Below are 14274 nucleotides of genomic sequence, written 5' to 3'. Positions count from 1 at the left end.
CCTCTGTTGTCCCCTTCTCCTCCTGCCCTCAATCTTTGCCAGCATCGAGGTCTTTTGCAATGAATCGGTTCTTTGGATCAGGTGGCCAAAGTATTGGAGCTTCAGCTTCAGCATCAGTCCGTTCAATGAACATTCATTGAATATCCATCCTCCTTTAGGATGGACTGGTTGGATCTCCTTGCAGTCCAAGGGACTCTCAAGGGTCTTCTCCAACACCATAGTTCAAAAGCATCAATTCTTCAGTGCTCACCTTTCTTTATAGTCCAACTCTCACATCCATACATGACTACTGGAGAAACCATAGCTTTGACCAGATGAAACATTTGTTGGTTTGTTGGTAAAGAAATGTCTCTGCTTTTTAATATGCTGTATAGGTTGGTCATAGCTTTTCTTCCAAGGAGCAAACCTCTTTTAATTTCACAGCTGCAGTCACCATCTGCAGTGATTTTGGAGCCGCCCAAAATAAAGTCTCTCACTGTTTCCATTGTTTCTCCACCTATTTGCCTTGAAGTGGTGGGACCAGATGCCATGATCTTTGTATTCGGAATGTTGAGTTTGAAGCCAACTTTTTCACCCTCCGCTTTCACTTTCATCAAAAGGCTCTTCAGTTCTTCATTGTTTTCTGCCATAAGTGTGCTGTCAACTGCATATCTGAGGTTATTGATATTTCTCCCAGCGATCCTGATTGCAGCTTGTACTTCATCAAGTCCAGCATGAAATATTCTGCATATAAGTTAAATAAGCAGAGTGAGAGTATACAGCTTTGAAGTATTTCTTTCCTAATTTGGAACCACTCCATTGTTCCATGTCCTGTTCTAACGGTTGCTTCTTGACCTGCATATAGATTTCTCAGGAAGCAGGTAAGGTGGTCTGGTATTCCCTCCTCTTTAAGACTTTTCTACAGTTTGTGATGATCCACACAGTCAAAGGCTTTGGTGTAGTCAATAAAGCAGAAGTAGATGTTTTTCTGGACCATAGGGCTATGATCTTTAGGGTTGCAAAGAGTCACACATGACTGTAGGCACTTAGCATGCAACAACCCTCAGTCAGCTTTCTGATCAGGGGAGTACAGTGGTGTTCTTGCACCCAGGAGTGAGCTTTAGTTTAGAACATACTTCAAGAAATTTTCAGAAAGATTTGAGTTTTTCTATTTGCCCAGAGCACAACTAACCAGCTAAGTGGTCTCAGGTTCCTCAGAGAAAGTTTAGGTTGAAGATCTATGCCACTTTTTTGTGGTTTTATAACAGAGTTCTTATTCAAAAATACCTGATGTCTGCTTTATTCAAAAATCTCTGTCTTTGAAAGTTATCCACATCTGATGATCTGGTGAGGTGCCATGATTTTTTTATTTCCTGAATTGATTCGATCATTCAATTCAGTCCACTGTACTCTAAAACTGGATTTTGAATTATCATCATATTAGCTAGCCTGGGATGCCATAACACAATACCATAGCCTGTGTAGTTTAAACAACTGACATTACTTTTTTTTTACTGTTCTGGATGCTGGAAATCTCAGATCAATGTGACTGCAACATTCATTTCTGGTGAGGCTTCTTTTCCCAGCTTGCAGATGGCCACCTTCTCACTCTGTCCTCACCGATCCTTTCCTCTAAGCAAACTGATGTTTGCTTAGTTACCAAGCTCTGGTGTTTGTCCATTTCTCATTAGAATGCCAGTTCTACTGGCATAAGGCCTTACTCTTAAGATATCAAGGAGTACCAACTATTCCAATCTCCATTATCCAGGGCTTTCCAGTCTATATGCCAGGAATATGAATGAAAGCACTTTTAAGATGTGTCAGCTTCAGTTAATTTCTATCTGAAACCTCATGAGAGATGCTGAATCTGAAGTACACAACTGATCTGATCAAATTCCAGGCCCACTATGATCATCTTTAATGATAAAGTGAATATTGGTGTTTTAAACCACTAAATTATGGGATGAAATATTTTTTTTTAACATAGCAATGGTATCTGAAACACAGCAATAATTTAAATACTATAGTATTAGCTCATGGACAGATACACTAACTGAAAAAAAAAATAGAAAGCTAAGGAATAGAATAATAGATAAATGCATTTTATATATGAAAACAGTGCTATTCCATAGTAGTTGGAAACAGAATTATTACACAATAAAGGAGTTGAGAAAATATATCTCTCCTTTTAGTAAGAGGGGGAAGTGTTCTTCCATCTCTCACCATACCTGAAAAAGTATATATTTGTGGTTTAAAGATATAAATTGTAAAGTAAAATTTTCAAAAATTTAAAAAGATATTATCATTATACTCACAGCAGGGAAGGATTGTGGCATGTCCCATTGAGTCATATTTTTTCCTGAGTCCAAGATAATAGCATATATGGTGAATCCTTCATCCTTATCATGCTCACTCTAGTATCCAGGTATGTATGTGTGTGTGCAAAGTCACTCCAATTGTATCCAACTCTCTTCAACCTTATGGATGGTAGCCTGCCAGGCTCCTCTGTCCATGGGATTCTCCAGGCAAGAATACTGGAGTGAGTTGCATGCCTTTCTCTAAGGGATCTTCCCAACCCAGGAACTGAACCTGCATCTCTTGTGTCTTCTGTATTGCCAGGCAGGTTCTTTACCAATGACCCACCTGAGAAGGTCAGTATACAGGTATCAACTACAAATCTAATAATTTTTAAAGGATAAAATTCACTATATTACTTTCATTTCTGATTAAAACATTTAGAGTATGTTTTATTTCCTTCATTGAAGAAGAACTTAAACGTTATGACTGACATTACTTCAATATGTGTCAAATACATTGGGGTAGTATTATTGCTAAGTACACTAACTGAATTCAAGTATCAGTTGAGACAAGGAAGAAGGCATACTTTAAGCCTTAGCTTCTATGTGGTGAGTTTGAATTCTCACAAGAAACATATACTACCAAAGCCTTAAAAAATGATATTGTAATAAAGTATTTGATCCCCAAAACTTCCATAGAATAATTGTAAAAAGAGAAAACACTGATTTGTCACTTAAGTCAAGAACATATAGGTTACAGAGAATCAACAAGACATTCATTATGTAAAAGAAATTAATCTGTATACAAAATGTTAAACAGTTACTGCATTAAGTAAGTTCTCTATCCATGCAGTTTAATTCTGAGAGTCTCTTGGACTGCAAGGAGATCCAGCCAGTCAATCCTAAAGGAAATCAATCCTGAATATTCATCAGATGAACTCATGCTGAAACTGAAGCTCCAATACTTTGGCCACCTGATGTGAAGAACTGACTCACTGGAAAAGACCCTGATGTTGGGAAAGATTGAAGGCAGGAGGAAAAGGGGACAACAGAGGATGAGATGGTTGGATGGCATCACCTACTCAATGGACATGAGTTTGAGCAAGCTCTGGGAGTTGGTGATGGGCAGGAGAGCCTGGCATGCTGCAGTCCATGGGGTCACAAAGAGTTTGACATGACCAAGAGATTGAACTAACTGTACTGGACCATAGCCCTCCAGGCTCCTCTTCTATAGGATTTTCCAAGTAAGAATACTAGACTGAGTTGCCATGCCCTCCTCCAGGGGATCTTCCTGACCCAGTGGTCAAACATGAGTCTCTTACACCTCCTGCCTTGGCAGGTGAGTTCTTTACCACTGGCTCAGTGATGAAGAATCCACCTGCAATGCGGGAGCTGCAGGAGATATGGGTTCGATCCAAGGTTTGGGAAGATCCCCTGGCAGAGGGCATGGCAACCCACACCAGTATTCTTGCCTGGGAAATGCTATAGACATAGGAGCCTGGAGATCTACAGAGGAGCCCAAGTTTTCTGTGCATATTTCTGTGGATAGTTGTTGGCCTGAAACAAATTGAATGTCAGATTTTCTCCAGGAAAAGAAAAAAAAAAAAAAAAAGAATGTATGTGTGATCAGCAAGAATTGCAATTTGGAACCTGTAGCCATGATGAATCATGTGCAACTTCCCTCAAGACAAAGGAAGGAAAATATTTTTAAAAAGGGGAGAAGGGAGTTGGGCAGAAGGCTTCTAATAATAAAGGGCCCATGGCCTTTCCTGAACCCTTGCCAGAAAAGAAGAGGGATCTTTCTTCTCCCAGTCAGGCTCTGTTATGTTTCAGGGGGTATATGTTACTTCTTATGGCCTCCTAACTCTATTAAATTGACTTTCTATTTATTAATATGTGCATTTTACTGAAGGCATTGTTATAGCCACGCTTCTAGGAAACAGACTCACTCAGAAGGACAATGCAGATAGTGGAGTGCAGTTTATTACACCGGCGGGCCCAAGGCAGAGTCTCCTCTTAGCCAAGGACCCCAACCAGCATTTGTGAAAATCTTTTATACCCCATGTGTCCAAACCCACCAGCCCAAATCCCTTGAGGCTTACAAAGGAAGGGTAAATACAATCACAATAACCCCATCATTCATGTGTTATGTGTTCAAACAGTTAGTAATCAATAAGACCATGGTTACATTCCAACCAGTTAATAACTGATAAGCCTGTGGTTACATTCCGATAGATACTGTCCGGAGGCAGGGGTGATTAGTGTCTGTTTTCTCTTAGGCAATGAGTAACCTGGAAGTGATCTTCAAGACTCCCCTGCCCAGAGGGGGTCTTATCCTTCCATTGTCATTCCCACAGGTGCTAAGCACAGAGTTCAGAGTCCACTGGAGAGGTGGCCACGCCCGACCAGCATGGACAGGCCTGAGATGGAGTCCAGGCCCTATGAATTCCTTCTTCAGCATTATTGCTGAGAGCCAGCACATGAGATCCCACCCATGACAAAGTCATGAGGAGAAGACCTGACAAGCAAGGCAGATCAGGACTTCAGGAATTTCGAAAAGCTGCCCCGGCGCTCACCTTAAAGATGATCTCTGTCTTTCTGATGCTTGCTATATTAGACTACTCCCTAATTTCTGTGACACAGGTAGAAGGTCTTCCCCGATCTCTCTCCAAACAGAATCAACTTAGAACTTTAATCAATATGTCCCCCGGACGGCGGTATCCTATAAGATTATCCAGGATGAAAGGAGTGTTTCAATTTAGACCCTTTTTCTGGCATCCTAGCCTGCTTGGCAAATGCGTACTAATGCACATGACTGCTCACAACACCTTAATCATAAACAGCGTAAAGAACCTGATCACATAAAGGCCCTAATAGGCACAGAGCCCTTCGGGGGTGAGGAAGCCCTATTAGAGAACACAAAAATATTATTCTAAAAGTGGTTATAGTTAAAGATTTAGAAAAATAAGAGTTTAGAATTGTTCATTTTAACCAGGAATGCTAAACAGGGGCTGCCTCACCAGAGCTGCAGAGTCTTTGTGTGGTAAACCTTTTAGATAAATTTAACTGATAACTTCTGCAAAAGGACTGACCTTTGTGTTCAACAAAGAATAGATTATGGAAAACAGCTTTGCATTCACCTAGGTCATAAAATGTCAATAGGCCCCGAGGCCAGAAGATAATGCATAAGACTCACAAAGAAGTATGCAGAAAACACCCTGGTTTCGTGAAGGACAAGCTGATGTAATATTAAACTATCTTCCCATTAAAAATGTCCTAACTTAGAATATAAAAGCTACAGTAAAAATAAGGTTTGATCCTAATCTCCTTTCCCAAAATAGCTATCAAAATGTATGCCATATTTATGTGATACCAAAGAGACTTGACAGATGAAAGAAGTTGGTTTTGTCACATCCCCACTTAATTTACTTGTTTAATTTAGGAATAAAATTGAGAGACAGGCTAAGTCACTGTGCTACCCTGTCCAAGTTCATTCTGCTTGCCACAGGACAGGCCAAAAATTAACAGATGAGGTGTTGCAGCAAGGAATTTGACATTATTCAGAAAGCCAGCTGATTGAGAAAATGGCAGGCTAATGCTCAAAATAACCATCTTATCAGGATCTGGATGCTAGGTTCTTTGATAGAGCAGAGACGATGGGGGAGAGTGAGGCATATGGTGGTAAGTAAATAAAGAAAAAAGGTCATTAATCTTGAAAATGTATCCTAGAATGGTAAGCCTCAGGCAGGGGAACGTGCAAATTTCTTCCTGCCATCTATAGATTGACAGGGTTCCAAACGTATGCTCTTAAACAGTCAGACATAGGGGCAGAATTCTCTGAGTTGGGCCATTAAGTGTGATTATACCAACAAAAGCACCCAAAAGCAAGTCAAAGAATCAGTTTCAACATGGAATCAGAACTGACTTTTCCCTGCAACAACTGAGGGAGCTGAAAAACATTCTATATCATTAATCTTTTCTCTGTTTTTTTTTTTTTTTTTTAATTATTATTATATGAGAAAATTCTAGATGACAGATTTTTTATCGTGATCATCCAACATCTTCACTTTCCTAGGCAGGTCCCTTAGAGAAAAATGAGGCTCAATGAAATGATTTGTTGTTTTTCAGTTGTTAAGTCTTGTCCTAATATTTGCAAACCCATGAACTACAGCACACTCGTCTTCCCTGTCCTTCAGTATTTTCTGGAGTTTACTTAAGTGCATGTCCATTGAGTCAGTGATGCCATACGGCCATCTCATCCTCTGTCACCCCGTTCTCCTTCTGCCCTCAATCTTTCCCAGCACTGGGGTCTTTTCCAGTTAGTTGGCTCTTCCCATCAGGTGGCCAAAGTATCGGAGTTTCAGTTTCAGCATCAGTCCTTACAATGAATATTCAGGACTGATTTCCTTTAGGATTGACTAGTTTGATGGCCTTGCTGTCCAAGGGACTCTCAAGAGTCTTCTGCAGCACTGCAATTTGAAAGAATCAATTCTTCAGTTCTCAGCCTTTTTTATGGTCCAAATCTCACATCTGTAAATGACTACTGGGAAAGCCATAGCTTTGACTATAAGGGCATTTGTTAGCAAAGTGATGTCTCTGCTTCTTAATATGCTGTATAGGTTTGTTATAGCTTTTGAAGTATCTATGTAATTGAAGTAACTGCATAGATCAATTAGACAAACAATGTCTATTATTTGAAAAAACTATGTAAGAAGTTATAATATCAGCTATTACATATAGGGAAAAATAAGCAGGTTGTGATTTAAGAAAACTCAATTCTTTAATCTGCCAGCATCAGGATGTGCAATTTTAGAAATGTTTCTTTCCTTACCTGTGTAAGGTACAGTTCCGGCGAGGCAGAAAAGGAAAGACGACCTCAACAGAAGTAGGTTACCTTTATTCAGGCAAGGAGGGGCGACAGTAGGCCTAATGACCAGGCTGAGCGCCGAAAAGGATCAGGGAGGCTTCATACTTATAGGGAGGTTTGTGGAAGTGATAAGGGAAACGTCAGTCAGGCAGGATATTTTGAGTATTCTTTTGTTGAGATGACACTTGTAGTTGGACAGGGGGTGATAAGTCTTCTGAGTGGGTGTAGGGGGTGGTAGGTTTCCGGACAGAGGGTGATAAGTCCCAGATAGATGCAACTGGCCTGGAGCATCAGGATGGAACTAAAGTTATGCTTTGTTTTCTCCAAAGTTAGATGATTCAGCAAGGGGCCTTTGAGACTGTTGTTCTCTTTTCTAGGCTCAAAAGACTCCTTCAACCTGGGTTTCAGTTTCTTGGTGTGCAAAATAAAAAGAATGAAATAGTCTCTCATGAACCGTTCAACTCTCAGTGCCTAAGATTTTATTAATTAATTTATTTTTTCTTATTTACTTGTAGATCAAATTCTAGTTTCCATGTACTTGAATTTATAGAAAATTCATTTAGAACATAATATGAAATTCAGGATACTTATTCTGCTTATAGTGAAAGATGTCCAACACTTTCTGGAGATTTCTGGTTTTGAAGAACTCTTAAATCAGTCAGCTAAGAACTTGGAAGTGAAACAACAGAAACATACTTCTAGTTCTGCCACTTACTTTTTTTGTATAATTATTTTTTGTATAATTTGTATAAGATATTTTTTGTATAATTCTTCTGTGTATTATTTCCACTTCTTCTTAATATCTTCTGCTTCTGTTAGATCCATATCATGTTTGTTCTTTATTGTGCCCATCTTTGCATGAAATGTTTCCTTGGTGTCTCTAATTTTCTTGACAAGATCTCTGGTCTTTCCCATTCTATTGTTTTCCTCTATTTCTTTACATTGAACACTTTGGAAGGCGTTCTTATAGCTCCTTGCTATCCTTTGGAATTCTGCATTCAGATGGGTATATCTTTACTTTTTTTTTCCTTTCGCTTCTCTGCTTTTCTCAGCTATTTCTAAGTCCTCCTCAGACAACCGTTTCCCTTTTTGCATTTCTTTTTCATGAGGATGGTTTTGAGCACAGCCTCCTGTACAATGTTATGAACCTCCATCCATAGTTCTTCAGGTACTCTCTCTATCAGATCTAATCCCTTGAATCTATTTGTCACTTCTACTGTATAATCATAAGGTTTTGGTTTAGGTCACACCTAAATGGACTAGTGGTTTTCCCTACTTTATTTATTTAAGTCTGAATTTTTCAGTAAAGAGTTCATGATATGAACCACAGTGAGCTCTCAGTCTTTTTTTGCTGACTGTATAGAGCTTCTCCATCTTCGGCTGAAAATAACATAATTGATCTGATTTCAGTATTGACCATCTGGTAGTGTTCATATGTAGTGTGGACTCTTGTGTTGTTGGAAGAGGGTATTTACTATGACCAGTGCATTCTCTTGACAAATCTCTGTTAGCCTTTGCTCTGCTTCACTTTGTCCTCCAAGCCTAAATCTACCTGTTACTCCATGTATCTCTTGACTTCCTGCTTTTGCATTCCAATCCCCTGTAAAGAAAAGGACATCTTTTTTGGGTGTTAGTTCTAGAAGGTCTTGTAGGTCTTCATAGAACCATTCAACTTCAGCTTCTTTGGTGTTAGTGCTTGGGTCGTAGACTTGGATTACTGTGGTGTTTAATGATATGCCTTGGAAGTGAACAGAGATCATCCTGTCATTTTTGAGATTGTACCCAAGTGCTACATTTCAGACTCTTTTGTTGACTCTGAGGGCTGCTCCATTTCTTCTAAGGGATTCTTGCCCACAGTATTAGATATAATAGTCACCTGAATTAAATTCAACTACTCTGGTCCATTTTAGTTCACTGATTCTTAAACTATTGATGTTTACTTTTGCCATCTCCTGTTTGACCACTTCCAATTTACCTTGATTCATGGACCTAACATTCCAGGTTCCTATGCAATATTGTTCCTGACAGCATCAGAATTTGCTTTCACCACCAGACACATTCACAACTGGGCATTGTTTCCACTTTGGCTCAGCCTCTTTATTCTTTCTTAAGCTACTTCTCTGGAGCTATTTTGTCTTTCTGGAGTTATCTATCTTCTCTAGTAGCATATTGGGCACCTCCTGACCTAGGGAGTTCATATTTCAGTGTCATGTCTTTTTGCCTTTTCATACTGTTCATGGGACTCTCAATACAAGAATGCTAAAGTTGTTTGCCATTCCCTTCTCCAGTGGACTATGTCTTGTCAGAACTCTCCATAGGCAGACCTACCTTTGAGAGATTCAATGTCTCTTGCGGAGGCACAGGTGAGCAGTGATCTGCCTCAGGGAGAGGAACACTTGCCACAGCAGTCCTGGAAGACACAGCATGTGGCATGACAAAGGTAGACTGTGTATTAAAAAGCAGTGACATCATTTTGGTGACAAAGGTCCATCTTCAGTCAGTTCAGTACTCAGTCATGTCTGGCTGTTTGTGACCCCATGGACTGCAGCATGTCAGGCTTTCCTGTCCATCAACAATTCCCAGAGCATGTTCAAACTCATGTCCTTTGAGTAGGTGATGCCATCCAACCATCTCAACCTCTGTCATCCCCTTCTCCTAGTGCCTTCAATATTTCCCAGCATCAGGGTCTTTTCCAATAAGTCTGTTCTTCCCATCAGGAAGCCAAAGTCCTTGGAGATTCAGTTTCAGCACCAGTCCTTCCAATGAATATTCAGGGCAGATTTCCTTTTTTATTTACTGGTTTGATCTCCTTGCAGTCCAAGGGACTCTCAAGAGTTTTCTCCCACACCACAGTTCAAAAGCACCAATTCTTTGGTGCTCAGCAATCTTTATAGTCCAACTCTCACATCCATATATGACTACTGAAAGACCATAGCCTTGACTAGATGGGCCTTTGTTGGCAAAATATTGTCTCTGCTTTTTAATATGCTATCTAGATTGGTTATAGCTTTGCTTCCAACAAGCAAGCATCTTTTAAATTCATGGCTGCACTCATCATCTACAATGAATTGTGGGCCCAATAAAGTCTGCCCTTATTTCCATGGTTTCCCCATCTGTTTCCCATGAAGTGATGGGACCAGATGACATGATCTTAGTTTTTTGAATGTTGAATTTTAAGCCATCCATTTCACTCTCCTCTTTCACTTTCATCTAGAGGCTCTTTAGTTCTCCTTCACTTTCTGCCATAAGTGTGGTGTCATCTGTATATGTGAGGTTATTGATATTTTTCTCACCAATCTTGATTCCAGCATTTCTCATGATGTACTCTGAATATAATTTAAATAAACATGGTGACAATAGTTCCATCTAGTCAAAGCTATAGTTTTTCCAGTAGTCATACACTGATGTGAGAGTTCAACCATAAAGAAGGCTGAGCAATAAAGAAGTGATGCTTTTCAACTGTGGTGTTGGGAAAGACTCTACAGAGTCCCTTGGATGGCAAGAAGAGCAAATTACTCGATCTTAAAGGAAATCAACCCTGAATATTCCTTGGAAGGGCTGATGATGAGGCCGAAGCTCCAACACTTTGGCCACCTTATGCGAAGAGCTGACTCACTGGAAAAGACCCTGATGCTGGGGAAGATGAGGACATGAGGAGAAGGGGATGACAGAGGATTAGATGGTTGGAAGAAATTACCAACTGAAAAGACATGAGTTTGAGCGAGCTCTGGGAGATGGTGAAAGGACAAGGAAACAAGGCACATTGAAGTACATGGGGCCACAAAGAGTCAGACACAACTGAGCTACTGAGCTACAGTAACATCACATATGGCTGCCATACAAAAAGACTTAATATTTTAACTTCACTCCAGAGTCATCTTGGATTTGAGAATTTCAGATATACACTGATTCAGTTCAGTTCAGTTCAGTCACTCAGTCGTGTCCAACTCTCTCCGACCTCATGAACTGCAGCACGCCAGGCCTCCCTGTCCATCACCAACTCCCAGAGTTTACACAAACTCATGCCCATCGAGTCGGTGATGCCATCCAACCACCTCATCCTCTGTCATCCCCTTCTCCTCCTGCCCCAAATGCCTCCCAGCATCAGGGTCTTTTCCAATGAGTCAACTTTTTCATGAGATGGCCAAAGTACTGGAGTTTCAGCTTCAGCATCAGTCCTTCCAATGAACACCTGAGACTGATTTCCTTTAGGAAGGACTGGTTGGATCTCCTTGCAGTCCAAGGGACTCTAAAGAGTCTTCTCCTACACCACAGTTAAAAAGCACCAATTCTTCGGTGCTCAGCTTTCTTTGTAGTCCAACTCTCATATCCATACATGACCAATGGAAAAACCATAGCCTTGACCAGATGGACCTTTGTTGGCAAAGTAATGTCTCTGCTTTTTAATATGCTGTCTAATTTGGTCATAACTTTCCTTCCAAAGAGGAAGTGTCTTTTAATTTCAAGGCTGCAATCACCATCTGCAGTGATTTTGGAGCCCAAAAAAATAAAGTCAGCCACTGTTTCCACTGTTTCCCCATCTATTTGCCATGAAGTGATGGGACCGGATGCCATGATCTTCATTTTTCTGAATATTGAGCTTTAAGCCAACTTTTTCACTCTCCTCTTTTACTTTCATCAAGAGGCTTTTTAGTTCTTCTTCACTTTCTGCCATAAGGACGGTGTCATCTGCATGTCCAAGGTTACTGATATTTCTTCCAGCAATCTTGATTCCAGCTTGTGCTTCTTGCAGCCCAGCGTTTCTCATGATGCACTCTGCATATAAGTTAAATAAGCAAGGTGACAATATACAGCCTTGGCATACTCCTTTTCCTATTTGAAACCAGGCTGTTGTTCCATGTCCAGTTCTAACTGTTGCTTCCTGACTTGCATACAGGTTTCTCAAGAGGCAGGTCAGGTGTTCTGGTATTCCAATCTCTATCAGAATTTTCCATAGTTTATTGTGATCCACATAGTCAAAGACTTTGGCATAGTCAATAAAGCAGAAATAGATGTTTTTCTGGAACTCTCTTGTTTTTTTGATGATCCAACTGATGTTGGCAATTTGACCTCTGGTTCCTATGCCTTTTCTAAAACCAGCTTGAATATCTGGAAGTTCTCAGTTCATGTATTGCTGAAGCCTGGCTTGGAGAATTTTGAGCATTACTTTACTGGTGTGTGAGATGAGTGCAACTGTACAGTAGTTTGAGCATTCTTTGGGATTGCCTTTCTTTGGGATTGGAATGAAAATTGACCTTTTCCAGTCCTGTGGCCACTGCTGAGTTTTCCAAATTTGCTGGCATATTGCATGCAGCACTTTCACAGCATCTTCTAGGACTTGAAATAGGTCGACTGGAATTCCATCACCTCCACTAGCTTTGTTCATAGCGATCCTTCCCAAGGCCCACTTGACTTCATGTTCCAGGATGTCTGGCTCTAGGTGAGTGATCACACCATCTAGGTGAGTGATTATCTGGGTTGTGAAGATCTTTTTTGTACAGTTCTTCTGTGTATTCTTGCCACCTCTTCTTAATAGCTTTTGCTTCTGTTAGGTCCATACCATTTCTGTCCTTTGTCAAACCCATCTTTGCATGAAATCTTCCCTTGGTATCTCTAATTTTCTTGAAGAGATCTCTAGTCTTTCCCATTCTGTTGTTTTCTTCTATTTCTTTGCACTGATCACTGAGAAAAGCTTTCTTATCTCTCCTGGCTATTCTTTGGAACTCTGCATTCAAATGGGAATATCATTCCTTTTCTCCTTTGCTTTTCACTTCTCTTCTCACAGCTATTTGTAAGGCTTCCTCAGACAACCATTTTGCCTTTTTGCATTACTTTTCCATGGGGATGGTCTTGATCCTTGTCTCCTGTACAATGTCATGAACCTCCGTCCATCATTCATCAGGCACTGGGTCTATCAGATCTAGTCACGTTAAATCTATTTCTCACTTCCACTGTATAGTCATAAGGGATTTGATTTAGGTCATACCTGAATGGTCTAGTGGTTTTCCCCACTTTCTTCAATTTAAGTCTGAATTTGGCAATAAGAAGTTCATGATCTGAGCCACAGTCCGCTCCCAGTCTTGTTTTTGCTGACTGTATAGAGCTTCTCCATCTTTGGCTGCAAAGAATACAATCAGTCTGATTTCGGTGTTGACCATCTAGTGATGTCCATGTGTTGAGTCTTCTCTTGTGTTGTTGGAAGAGGGTGTTTGCTGTGACCAGTGCGTTCTCTTGGCAAAACTCTATTAGCCTTTGCCCTGCTTCATTCTGTACTCCAAGGCCAAATATGCCTGTTACTCCAGGTGTTTCTTGACTTCCTACTTTTGCATTCCAGTCCCCTATAATGAAAAGGACATCTTTTTTGGATGTTAGTTCTAAAATGTCTTGTAGGTCTTCATAGAACCATTCAAATTCAGCTTCTACAGCATTACTGGTTGGGGCATAGGCTTGGATTACCATGATATTGAACGGTTTGCCTTGGAAACGAATAGAGATCATTCTGTCGTTTTTGAGATTGCATCCAAGTACTGCATTTAGGACTCTTGTTGACTATGATGGCTTCTCCATTTTTTCCAAGGGATTCCTGCCCACAGTAGTAGATATAATGGTCATCTGAGTTAAATTCACCCATTCCTGTCCATTTTAGTTCGCTGATTCCTAGAATGTTGACATTCACTCTTGCCATCTCCTATTTGACCACTTCCAATTTGCCTTGATTCATGGACCTAACATTCCAGGAACCTATGCAATATCACTCTTTGCAGCATCAGACTTGCTTCTATCACCAGTCACATCCACAACTGCGTATTGTTTTTGCTTTGGCTCATTCTTCCTGGAGTTATTTCTGTACTGATCTCCAGTAGCATATTGGGCACCTGCTGACCTGGGGAGTTCCTGTTTCAGTATCCTATCATTTTGCCTTCTCATACTGTTCATGGGGTTCTCAAGGCAAGAATGCTGAAGTGTTTTGCCATTCCCTTCTCCAGTGGACCACATTCTGTCAGACCTCTCCACCATGACCCATCCGTCTTGGGTTGGCCCCACACAGCATGGCTTAGTCTCATTGAGTTAGACAAGACTGTGGTCCGTGTGATCAGATTGGCTAGTTTTCTGTGATTATGGTTTCATTGT

The sequence above is a fragment of the Cervus elaphus genome, chromosome 19 (genome assembly GCF_910594005.1).
Source record: "Cervus elaphus chromosome 19, mCerEla1.1, whole genome shotgun sequence".
Classification (NCBI taxonomy): Eukaryota; Metazoa; Chordata; class Mammalia; order Artiodactyla; family Cervidae; genus Cervus; species Cervus elaphus.
The sequence above is the reverse complement of the archived record's forward strand: the minus strand, read 5'-3'. Positions refer to the sequence as shown.